A 13059-nucleotide genomic window follows, 5' to 3' on the forward strand; every position below is an offset into this window, starting at 1 on the left:
GTCATCATGTGCCACATGACTGTATATATACAATGGAATACTACTCAGCCATAAACAAGATAAAAATCCTGCCATTTGTGACAACATGGATGAACTTTGAGGGTATTATGCTAAGTGAAATAAGTCAGTTGGAGAAAGACAAACGTGATATGATTTCACTTACATATAGAATGGGAAAAAAATGAACAAACAAAACAAAAGCAGACTCGTAGATACAGACAAGAGATTGGTGGTTACCAGAGAAGAAGAGGATTGGAGGGTGAGCAAAGTGGGTAAAAGGGGTCAATTCTATGGTGATGGATGGAAGCTAGACTTTTGGTGGCAAACACACTATAGTATATAGAGATGTCAAATTATAATGTTGTATATATGAAACTTATATAAGAGCATAAACCAACGTTACCTCAATTAAAAAAAAGAATGTCCTTTTATAAAATCAATGAGAGACACACAAAAAATCTAATTCAAAATACCTAATTCAACGTGCTGATTGTGAACATGAGTGTAAGTAGCTACGGGCTAGTTCTACTTCCCACAAAATATACTTTTCTTTTTTTGTAAGGAGTATTTAGAAATTCTTCTGGCAACACAAAACCCAGGTAAACAGATCACTTATTAGATTGATTACCCATAAAGAGACTCTATTGCTTAATATAAAAGAGATTCTGGAGCGGAAGAACTTTGGAAAAAGACAAGGTAAAGAAGCCCTCAAAAAAAAGGCAGTGAAATTCTCCTACTGATTTGGCAAAACAGCGTCAAGTGTTCCAGGCACCTGATTCAAGTTAATGGTAAATTACGGAAGGGGCGAAAGGATGAAATTTCTTCAAATGTAATTCTTTAGGGCATGGGAAGGAATCAAAGGACACTGTGAAATGGAACACAGATCATGCTTTTTTCAAGGATAATTATTTTTAAATCAACAACTTAAATATTTCAAGTCCATCTTTGTGAGACAAATGTTTTCTTGGGATGAAAAAACACGTATTTGACGAAGAAATAGCGTATCCAAAAGAACTAAAATATATGTGCAGTGTGTACATGTGTATGTACACATGTCTATATACATGAGTATACACATCATAAATGCATATAGACCACACGTGCCTTTTATCACATATGCACACTATATATATATATACACACATACTGATAATAATTATTTATACCAAATCTATTTCTTAATACCATGATGCCATCCTCACACGGTCACCATTTAATGGAGATGTAGTGTCACAGTGCTAATCATCAGGGCTGGAAGACGATGCTTATATTGACCGTAAAGTTTAATTTTACACTTAGAATTCACAGCTGGTCCCCCCTACACAACAGGAGTTGAGTATTTCACAGTTCTCAATAGAACTTCATAAAAAACAGTATGAGAGAGACTACTGCTTTTGTGGAAGAAGAAAATTAGTACTTTGAGTGACATTTATAAGAAATGTTGTTGGAATCGAAAGTAAGAATTTGCTTTTAAGGTGAACAGGTGGGTTGGCAATGCCTGTCTTAACAAAGGGGCTTTAGCTCCTTGGCCATATTCTGTTTAAGGACTTTTGATAAGAGACCCGTCCCAGAAACTTGGGGTCCGGCCATCTCGTCAGGAAACACCCAGCTCCCATTGCAACATCGCGCAGCGTGTGGAACTAACCCTCTTTCGAAGAGCTCAGACGTGTTAGCACACAGAACGGCTCCAACCAGGGTCAGACTTGAGAAGCCAAACACCACCACCATCCCAGCACTTTACAGTCCTCTGAGAGCAGCCCCCCATCGGAAGCAGTGACCCAGAGCAGGGGTCCAGTTGTCTGTGAACTGGCAGCAGGGTGACCCTGGAGCAATTTTACAGGTAGCCTGCTCACCTTCCACCAGTTGGCTAAAGGACTGAATTTTACTAGCTGTTGGAGATAGTCTGTGATCTTGTTCCAAATATCTGAATAAACTTTTAAGGCCAGAGTGCAATCACCCGGACACATTTCCACATCCACCCGTCCATCAGTCATTCGTGATCCGCTCAGCATGGCGCTGGGGGCTGTGGAGGAAAGAGACAGAGGTAAGGCACCCCCACTCCTTTCAGTGCAGATGGCGAGACTGGGATGCCACACAAAACAGAACAGAGTTCATCAAAAGCACTCTGGTTTTTGTTGTTTTTCAAATATGAACCTTGGATGGGGCCAGCCTTTGTCCCCCCCAGTTATTGGCTAAAGAGAAAAAGCTAAACCAAGTGACATAGTGTTGCACTGACAGCACGACTTCGTGGGTTTCAGAAATACGGAGGAGAGGAGATTGGAAAGGATTGGGGTGGTCCAGGGGCTTCCTGAAGAGGAGGGGTCGCAGTGAGGCTTTGAAGGAGAAGCAGGGTCCGTGCAGGCCAAGGGCGAAGGGACTTTCAGAGCTCCCCCAAATCTATAAACAGTCTTCCCCATTTTCTCATTAGTATTTGTCAGCAACATTTACCCTTAACATTCCGTGCAAATAAAAAACATTAAAAGCAGTTCCGTCATTAAAGATGACTATTTCAGTGCAAGAGATTTTTGTCTTCATAATCTCCTCTTTGTCTGCACAGAGCAGCTCTTGGCCACATCTCCACCAATAGCCTTTGCTCTGTTTACTTTAAAGAATAAGCCACTGTTTGATTTGGTTTCTCGTTTTCAGTATGTACACCCTGGTCTCTTGATTCTCCATTCCGGGAAGGAAAAATAAAAGAACAAGGCTCTTTAAATATCAGAGCAATGGTTACTTACAGACACGTACGACTTCAATATTTTATGTAACAGCCACTTAGGAAAATGCGTAGGAATTTCCCGGCTGGCAGCCTTGAGCTGGCAGGTGTACCTAAATTGAACGGATCACTTTTTATTTGGCTGTCAATTCGTTTGGTTTTTCTGGCTGCATTGCACCAGAGTGTGTGTTTATTTCAAAAGGTCGTTCACCTATTCCACGGTTCAAAGGGACTATTTTGTTCACTTAAAGGGTCCCTGTAATGATGTGTGAAGACGTAGCTCAGGAAGGTGAGTGAGAACTGTAAGTGGGGCAAACCAGCCACAAAACACAAAAAAGGGAAAATATAATAGAAAACATCATTCCTCGGTTAAAAAGACAAATGAAAAAGGAAGGAAAAAAACCAAAAACACCTCTACAGCGAATCACACTCTGAGTTTTGTTTTTTGTTTTTTTTTTTTTTTTTTCTTTTTCTCCCCAAAGCCCCCCGGTACATAGTTGTATATTCTTCATTGTGGGTCCTTCTAGTTGTGGCATGTGGGACGCTGCCTCAGCGTGGTCTGATGAGCGGTGCCATGTCCGCGCCCAGGATTCGAACCAACGAAACACTGGGCCACCTGCAGCGGAGCGTGCAAACTTAACCGCTCGGCCACGGGGCCAGCCCCTCTGAGTTTTACCAAATACTAGAATTAGTAATCACAGCTCTTGTAAATGCTTCTTTATTTTATTCATATTCTGCATTGGCAGCATATTCTAGTCTCCTGCTTGATTTAATTAATCTGGAGCAAATGAAAAGTAGAGATTTATATAAATTTCGTTTTCTATATAGATTTTGTGACCAAGCCACTAGGTGACCTTCAGGGTTTACTCGACCAGATGAACAGTGTCTTACTCCGAGTGTCAAGGTGAAGGGACCCTGATGAAACAGCTGTAAATGTGTTCCTGCCCCCTCTCCCAAGCCCTAGGGCAGCCCACTTCTGGGGAACAAAAAACTAGATCCTGGCTCCACAGTCTATTTTTTATCCAGAAAAAGCCATTCTGTGGCAAGGATGAGGGAAACTGCTTCCAAAAAAATAACAGGTTTTCTATGGATGATTGACAAAAATACTGCTTGGCCGACAATGCAGCTAAGGTCAGATAGAAAGGGTTGCTGGTATCTGGTTTTGCTGTATTAAAATATTTGATTTGCATGAGATCTTTATAATTTATCCTCCTGTGGTCCTCACAGATGTTCTGCCTGTAAAAATGTTGAAGTTTACAATTTACCTGCTACTGTCTACCTGTGTTCACGGTGGCTGCAAGATAGAAAACAGACCTGCTTGGGAGCCAAGAGGCAGTTGAATGAACTCCACCATTTATTGTCCTATGACTTTCAAACATGAGTCCTCTGTGAGTCGGATTTTCCTCAAATGTGAAAATGGGGCTCCATGGCCTGCCACAGAGCCCAGCACGTGCAGGCTTTGAGGACACGGAGGGCTGGGTGCTGGGCGGCCGCCTGAGGGGCCCTTGGTGGATTCGGGAGCCTCCGCAAGGCTCCAGCAGCAAACCCAAGCACGCTGGGCCATATTCCACCCCGCAGCAGGTGTGCTGGGGTTGGGAGAGAAGTCAGGCACCCAGATCTCTGTGTTCAACAGCTAACTGACACTTTCGCTGTCTCTCCTTAGGCTCACCCCTGGCAATCTACAGTAGAGAAGCCTCTAGAAGCTCTCCCCTCTGGGCGCGAAGGCAGAGTCGTGGCTGTGAATGCAGGTGTGGTGGGGGAGTCATGGCCGTGTGCTGCCAACCTGGCTCTTCCTGCTGTGGACATGCTCTGATGAAATCGGGCCCTGGTCACAAACGCGGCACCAACTCTGGGACTCGCCCCAAACAGAACCTCAAATACAAACCAAAACATACTGCGATAATTTGCTGAACCCCAAAGGGAGCCAGATTCAAAGTTTTTATTTTTTGAAACTACAAACAGAAGCACAGTTTCAAAAACACCAAGAAAATAGTCTCAACAAGACGTTCCTACAGGACAGAAGTCTGAAATCGTTTTCAGTGTGAAATTGCTACGGGTTCCTTAGTCTACTCTCTAAAATTGCTGAATTCGTTATTAAAACAATAACCTAAATAATCTGATTAACCCTACATTGAGCCATGCTTAATTTACCCTAAGATCTCTCAATCAAATGGAGTTATAATCGGTGTTATCAATTTAGGTATTTCTGTGACATCTATTCCTGTGACATATTAAATCTAAGTCTCTGTGAGAGAAGTACATTGATTTTTCCACAGCAGAATTTTTTTTTTCGGCTCCAAGAACAGCTGAGGGCTGCAAAATGAGCAGATGGCCACATGGAAGAATCTGCTTGGTTGATAAGGTAGTTTAAAAGAAAAATCACCTTATTGCACCTCCTGGATAACTGTCAAACTAGGTCACGGACACTGTTTGATTGGACCATACCAAAATATTTAAGGTATCGAGTTTTCCAGAGTTCATGATGACTGCCTCACTAAAGGCTGGGCTTAAGCTTTGACCTTGCCTTCGTGCCTTCATTGACAGAGCCTGGCCCGGGACCACAGCCAGCAGCCTGGGCAGCATGTCTATAGTTCCAGTCAGTTACTATACTGACCCCACAATGGTCTTTATAATTAAAACGTACCTGACCTGACTATCACTGAGTAAAACATCATCGTTATAAAATGCGACATGCCACAACTAGAAGGACCCACAACTAAGATATACAACTATGTACAGGGGAGATTTGGGGAGATAAAGCAGAAAAAAATAAAATAAAATGCAGAATGCTGGGCAGCGGTCGCCTACAGTTATACCCAGCCAAGCCTTGAACCTGAATATGACTAAGACGCTTTATAAATCCTTGAAAAAATGGGCAGTTGTTTATTAGGGAAAAGAGAATGGTCTTACGAAGGAAAGAACATTTTCTTGACCTGAGAAAACAGAAATACGGAAGGGAAAGTCTCTTCTTGACAGCCTTGCACAGCAAACTTACAGATTAATGAAGATAGTCAAACACAGCACGTCCTCCTGCCTCCAGGTGTAATATTTTATTCAGTAAGAGCCGTGTGAGCCTTGATTTACGCAGACTTTCATTAATACGAAAATTCAATCGCAGGTTTCTCTGGTCACCTCCAGGCTTCCTTAAATTCAACACCCAGTCAGCTGGTGATGGGCGTTCCTCCCTCGTCAGGTGATACCTCCCAAAAAAAGGGAAAACAAGCCAGTTAGAAAGGTGGCCAGACCCAACGGCATGCGGTGCCTGGATAACGAGGCCTGTTCTCCCCTCAAGTGTCTAGTAAAGCCTTGGCAGATGCCACCATCTTTCAACCGCCCCCACTCAGGTCGAGGGAGAGCCCTGACTTGCACAGTCGCAGGATGCAGCACTGTAAAGGTTTACAGGACAGCTATTGTAAATCTTCTCGGGTAAATAATGTGTGGTCTCCATGGTGGCATGAGATATCGAAAAATTAGTGATTTATTTTCTCCATAAAGTGTGAATGCTTTCCAGTTAGTCCCAAAACTTTAAGAAGTTCTAATTGGCCCCAAATAGAAATTAGATGACATATTTATCATCGTTCGTATTCTCAAGCATTTGATTTCATTAGGTTCGTTTATTCATTCACTGACTTGGTTCACTCACCTATCAACCATATCCGAATTGTAGGGAAGGTAGAAAACCATAGGAGGCCTCCAAAATTGTGGTTCTGTTTAACTTTTCTAAACCATTAAAGGGTAGCTCAAACACATAAGTCTACCCGCCAAGAAGGGAAGTGCTGTACTGTCTCCCAGTTGACTGCGACAGGGCTGTCTGACTCCTGGGGATTTGAAGTCCAGTATTTTAATCTCAGGCTATTCTAAGTCACGCGCTTGCCAGTGACACGGGAGCAGGACTCTCCAGCTACTCAAACGCAGCTGCCCGGTGACGGAAGCAGAGAGAGGGGGCGAAGGCAGGGACAAAGCCGAGCTGGCTCGCCCCATCCCCCACAACCCACCACGCTGCTGGCGGCCGCTCCCAAAGAAAACAGAAGGGTCGACCTTTCCTTATGCAACTTCTAGAATTAATTTGGTGCTTAAGATCAGAGGTGGATCAAAACGTGGATTACCTGAGGTTGCCTTTGCACCAACAAAGGCATCTCTTCAGCGTGGTGAATTGGCGTGATGGCCCTGGGCCCAGAGCAGTGATCTGAGAAAATCCCTGGTGGCAACAATTAAGCAGTGAGTCTTCAGCGACTGCCAGGAATCTCACTGAAGATTGCAGGGGGAGAGAATTTGTATGTAATCCAATTTAGAACAACATCAACAACTCCATGTTCCCGGTTCCGCACAGGGGAACTCCAGCCCAGGGCTGCCTTCGCAGATGGGGCGTCGGAGCAGAGTTGGCTCTCCAGCTCTGCTGTGCTGTGTGTTGCTAGGTGGTCCTGCCCAAGGCGTTTATCTCACCAAGCCTTAGTTTCCCCATCTGGGTTTTGTGAGGATTCAATGCCAGCATAGAATAAGTGCTCAGCAAATAATAGTTATCGTAGTCATCATCCTCCGGGTTGCTGGATAGTTGGAAGCCCACCACTGGAAAGCAAAGACGTTCAGGTAGTTGACCCACCCCTCCTCCCAAACAACAGAGTACCCTAATTACCCTAAGACAAGCTCCTTGGAGGAGCTCTGCGTATTGGAGCTCAGAGGCAAGAAAGTGCTATAGAGCTGTAATTATCAGCTAAGCAGAAGGGAAATTTTAACCTCCCAGCACCCTTGCAGACCTGTGACTACCAAAGTCTTGGAGAAGGCTTCCACAAGGAAGAAAGAGTGAGAGCCACACAAAAAGGAACCTTAGCAAAAGAAAGGAGCCGGCTTTGTGCCCCAGCCTCTCTAACCAAAGGGATGCAGACACTTGAGAGGTGCTAATTGAATGAGTGTTTCTTAAACATATGCCTAATTTTCCAATGGAGGACCTCAGTTCTCACATAAATGGACGGAAAGGGTGTGGTTACTAGTCAAGGAGCAGGAGCATATGCACTTGGCCCTGATATGGGGATGGTCTGGCGGCTCCAGCCCCAGCCCTGACACTCAGGCAGGTAAGGAATTTTTGCCCCCACTGGACAAGGGTTGCCCAGAACATCAGGTCCCAGGTGGCACTGGGGTCCTGGTTGCCATCTGCAGGAGTGGGAGCATCTGCCATGCCTGGCTGATTAAATAATCAGGCTCCACCTGCCTGTTGCCAGGCATTTAATGAACCACCTTTACTGGGAGAAGGAGGAGTCCCAGACAAAGCAATTTTCCCCTAATATCTAACTATCTTTGATTCCACATATTTTATGTGGCGGGCAGTGTGCTGGCTGTTTCCAGCAGGTGATATTTCTAATCCCCCAGTGATCCTGAAGTGTGGGTATTATTGAACCAAGTACCTGGGGAAGTAAGGTGAGGCTCCGTGAGGTTGAGTCCCTTGCCCAGCTCGGTGTATGTCAACGCCTATCACATCTTGTTTGCCCTACGCTCTGTTCCTTCCGTTAAGTAGGATTCTGAATGCAAGTGGGCAGGAGAGCTGTCACTAAAGAAGCTGTCACCTGGGGGTAGGCTTGGGACCCAGGCTGGAGAATCAGGTTACCCCACAGGGCACCCGAGTGACCAGTCCACGGGTGAGCATGTGACCCACGTGGAGCCAGAGTCATCTTTTAGGAAATTTATATGGATGTTGGGAAAGTCTCTTCCTGAAATTACTAAATCTGAAGAGTTGTAGGCCTAGGACTGCCAGGAGCTTACAGTATCAGGACATAAACCCAGAGGAATACAATGTGGAGAGGTGAAGAGAGAAACAGGCAGATTCCTGGGACTATCATTGAACACAGGGATCCAGCAGTGCCAGAATCTCGGGGCCAGCACTTCTCAGAGAGGGGTCCCTGGCATAGCAGCAGCAGCATCACTTGGGACTTTGTTGGAAATGCAAATTCTCGGCCGCCCCAGACTCACTGAATTAGAAACTCCCGGTGGGGCTCAGCAATATCTATTCACAAGCCCTCCAGGTGAGTCCCATGCACGCTCCATTTGAAAACCACTGCTCTAGGTCAATCCATGGAGTTTCTAGTTTCATGAGCCAATAAATTCCTATTTTTTTGCCTTCACTTTGTTTACAATAAGAGAAACAAAACCAAGATAGTTGTGTTATCTTCATGAAAAAATGAGTCTTTTTGTAAATTGCAAGCAAATTTAATTATTTTAGAATAATATGGTTTTCCATACATAAGTTCCTTTGAGGTTGTTTTTAGTTTTGTTTTTTGTTTGTTTATATGTGAGTGGAGGCATCCCTTGATGCCTGTAAGAAGAACGAGGCAATTTGAAGCTACACAGATGGAAAGACTATGACACCGTGAGTGGTACACAGTGGAACGCACACTGGACATATGGATCTGAGTTGCCTGTCATTTAAACAGGAGAATTAACCAGAAAGCAGTTAGCGAAAAGAGTCTGCGCCACAGAGAACTGAGCATGGCTAGAAGTGTAGATCTGGCCTTGGAAAACACCATAACTAAAACAACATAAAACTCTAACAAAGAAGAGAAAATGACAGAAAGTGAAATCTTTTAAGAAAGAGTTGAAAGATGGGAAATGAAATGCATCCTTACTTTTGCTAAATCAGTCGAGAAAGAATGGCCCAGAAAGACGCCATAGGAAAACAGAGAAAAGCGAACAGCAAGTGAGGAGACAGAGCTTATTTGTGTGGTGGTGGCCTTAGCGTGTTGCCAACGAAGCAGAATGTGGTCGGTGGTTTAAACACCTCGCAGAGGTCAAAGGCCGTGGGCTTAGCAGAGTCCTCTGGACCTGCCAATCAGAAGGCTGGTGAGCTGTCTCAGCAGAGTGGTGGAGACGGGAGCCGAACAAAGGGGAAAGTGAATAAGAAGCCACAAGCAGTGGTCCTGGGGTGAGGGGTACACCATGGGATAAAGAGCTTGGTGTCCGGTGGTTAATGCAGAGCCTGGAGGAGGGCCTGTCCCAGTGGAGGGGCCTGTGGCGTGCTTGATAACTGAGTAGAGGAATGAGTACAAAGCAATGGAAGAGTGAGGAGACACAGGACAGCCTACGAGGCAACATCCTTGAAAAGGTGGGGAGGCTCATGGGTATAGGTATGTGTGAGAGACAGACAGACAGACAGAGATAGAGAAATCATGTGGCTCGGGGCAGAGGGGGGCTAGAGGCTCTGACTTCCGACTCCTGGGTTTGGCTTTTTCCACCCATAGGTCTGCACTGTGTCTCTCCAGAGCCATTCCTCTAAGCCTCCAAGCATCTCTTCATCTGTGCATCCCACAAATGTGCAGCGAGCACCTTACGTGCCTGGCAGTGTGGCTGTGTACAGGGACAGGAGCAACACCCAAGGGGGTGGTGGAGGGTAGGGACAGGGGCTTTAACCCCTGCCCTGTATGTTCTCCATCAACCCTTCAAGCCACCCCTAGTATACACTGACTGTAAGTTAGAACATTGTACTTGCTATGAAATTCAGCTTCGAAACAAGTGCCCTCCCCAGATCACCACCTCCTACAGATCACCGTCCTCCCTGTAGGAATCAGGGGCTGCCACTGTCCTGGGATCTTTAGACGTGAGAACACAGAAGACAGAAACTGTGATTGCAGAAGCTCAAAGTCAAATGAAGGAGGCAGACGCTCAGCCAACAGCGACAACACTGAGCTGTTAGACCCAGGTAGGCCCAGGGTGCTCCAGTCGATATCTGGGAGGCATAGGATTCCATCAGAGGAGCAAGGAATGTTCCCAGCGGGAGTGAGAATGGCCTGAGCCTCAGAGGAAAATATGTGCTATCTAGTCGGAGAAGGAGAGGGGACTTATAAAGAGAGCCAAGAGGATGTACTGGAAGAAGCAGGAGGGCAGCGTGAGCAAGTCCACGGAAACGCAAGGTATCTGGCAGGCCCCGAGCAAGAGAGGAACCCCACAGGACCGCGATGCCAGGCTGGGGCTCTAGCTTTCTTCTGCAGGTCCCCGGGGAGCCCTGGGGCCTGCAGACAGACAGCTCTGCCAGCATGGCGGAGAGGAAGGAAACCCTTGCCAGAGGCCAGGGGTTATAGTAACAACCCAGGCGAGATACAGGCGTGAGTGGAGCTCCAAATGGAGACAAAGGCAGAGGAGGTGGGACAGGTGGGACTCCAGAGGAGAGGTCTTAACTGGGCCAGAAGAGGGTAGGTGGAAAACCATGAAAATGTATGCAAATTTTGCATACATGTGCAAATAAGAAATATAGATTTCTTCCTAGGAAAGTTTTAATTCTTAAAAGAAGTCTGTGACCCGAGAAAATGTCCTTATTTTGGAGATGCTTGGCTGTCTAGTGGCCAGACAGGGTATTTTACTGGATCCTGAGAGGCAGGAGGAACACGGCATCACTTCCAAGCTCTGGCTCCTCCCTCGCAGGGTGATTAAGGAGGGGGGGCCAGTTCGAAGGTACCTTGCTCTCGAGTTACCTGTGAGCCCTCAAGAGGGAGAGTCAAAGGCACACGCGTGTTCAGATGCCGTGAGTCTTTCGGCCACTGCACCTGCTCTTTAAGTGGGTTAATCGTTCGGACACTGAATGAAGCTGTTCCAGTTCAATCCAGGGAAGACCTGTCAGCTCCGTGTCTTCACATACCGCCCCCCCTTGAAGGATCAGGGCTCAGCCGGAGGTGGATTCCAGCACAGTGAGGATGTGCTACACTCTGCCCAGGTCAGGGTTCGAGACCTCGGCCCAGGCAAGCGCAGGACGTTTCCCGCCCGAGCAGAGCACGTTAGGCAGCCGCTCTCCCCGGTCCATGCGCTTTCAGGCTGGGCCCAAACAGTTGCCTGCAGCCACTGGCAGCCCTCGGTGGTTTCGTAAGTGGAGGGTGCCTTGCAAATTAAAAACAGCAGTGTGCAAGTCAAAGGCAATGTTTTTAAGCACAGAAAGAGGAATACCACAGTAGGGGGTGGGGGGTAGATAAAAGAGCTTCCAGCACCTCAGATGCTGCTCACGCACACCAGCCCGTCTGCGCCTTTAGACTGGAACTCCTGTTAAGTGTCCCCGGGTTTCACAACCTGAACGCTGCCCGTAGTGATGTAGTTTGAACATTAACCTGGCTCTTCTTCCCACTGCTGTTTTACATATTAATTAAAGTGTTTTCCTCGGCTCGGGAATGCCTGCCGGCTGGTTGGTTCTGCAGAGGCGCTTCATCTCCTGCTGCTCCGCCCAGCCGGGCTGTGCAGAGTTCAACCATTAAAACTTTCCCAGGTCGGCAGCAGACCCCAGTCCTGCCTTCACTGGCGTCGTTAGAGGGAACGTGCGCTTTAATATGGCCTTGAGAAAAGGCACCGCTTCTTGCCCACCAAGGCGGGCCGGGCAGCGCTGGGTGAGGGCATGCACTGTGGGAGAATCGCTGCAAAGTCGTCCGACGATTATCTCCAACGAAAGTTACCTCTTTCAGGAGCCTACTTCTTTCTGTCCCTTTTTTCTTTTCCCAGCAGTGCTTGGAAAACATGCGCAAACAACTCATATTTTATGAATGAGCTGACTCATTTTAATTCCTGTATTTATGTATGAATTTATACATATGAGGGGATCATCAGAGATCTGACCACTCACTGTGTGAAATTGTTCAACAGGGTTCAGATTCCAACATCCTATCCCATTCGCAGACTTTGTGTCCTGATTTGCAACTTTTAATACCATTTTTTTAAAAATTGAAGATTCTTAGTAGGGCTTAAGATATCTAATAAGGCCAGGGCTGATTTTCTAGTTAAGTACATATGTTTAATAGACCTACCACCCAAGACAATGAAATTAAGTCATGGTTTCTTCCTTAGGTTTTAGACACTTTAGCCCAATATATCCTTTTCAACTTTGAATTATAATTTGGACTGTTTCCATGAACTTCTCGAGTTATGTTAAATAAACATATTTTTTTGTGATTTTAGAGAACTCTTTATTCCCTATAATATCAAGTGTGATTTAAATTATAAAATGCATAATCTTGGGACAACTGGTAATCTGTACTGAAGGCAACTAAATTTATATATCAAGGAGCAGATTATTTCAAAATTTATATAATGGATTTTTTACATGTGGACGTAGATACCAGTATAAATAAATAAACCCAGTTGATTGACTGAAAAGAAACTTACTCTATTTCCCTACTTAGCATTTATTTATAAAATTCAGAAGAGATTACTGAAGGTCAGGATTCATTGCGATGAGAGTTTAGGGTGCCATGGAAAGGTGACTGCCATACCAGATATCAGCTGTATCATCAGAAATTCCTTCACGGTTGACTGATTCCTTGGAAATATGTCTACAATATTTCTCTCCTGCATACTGTGTGTGTGCCAGGTAGGATGGCAGAAATCCT

The 13059-nt window shown here is 45.6% G+C and overlaps 1 long non-coding RNA gene across 1 annotated transcript; it reads right to left on the reverse strand.

Annotated features, from left to right (window-relative positions):
* Window positions 1-1268: 1268 nt before the first annotated feature.
* On the reverse strand, window positions 1269-6526 carry LOC123289871 (uncharacterized). Its single transcript, XR_011506659.1, has 3 exons — window positions 6357-6526; window positions 5709-5913; window positions 1269-2023 (listed from the first exon to the last, which is right to left on the reverse strand). It is a non-coding gene; the product is annotated as an uncharacterized lncRNA (long non-coding RNA).
* Between the last annotated feature and the right edge of the window lie 6533 nt (window positions 6527-13059).

The sequence above is a fragment of the Equus asinus genome, chromosome 11, assembly GCF_041296235.1.
Source record: "Equus asinus isolate D_3611 breed Donkey chromosome 11, EquAss-T2T_v2, whole genome shotgun sequence".
Taxonomy (NCBI): Eukaryota; Metazoa; Chordata; class Mammalia; order Perissodactyla; family Equidae; genus Equus; species Equus asinus.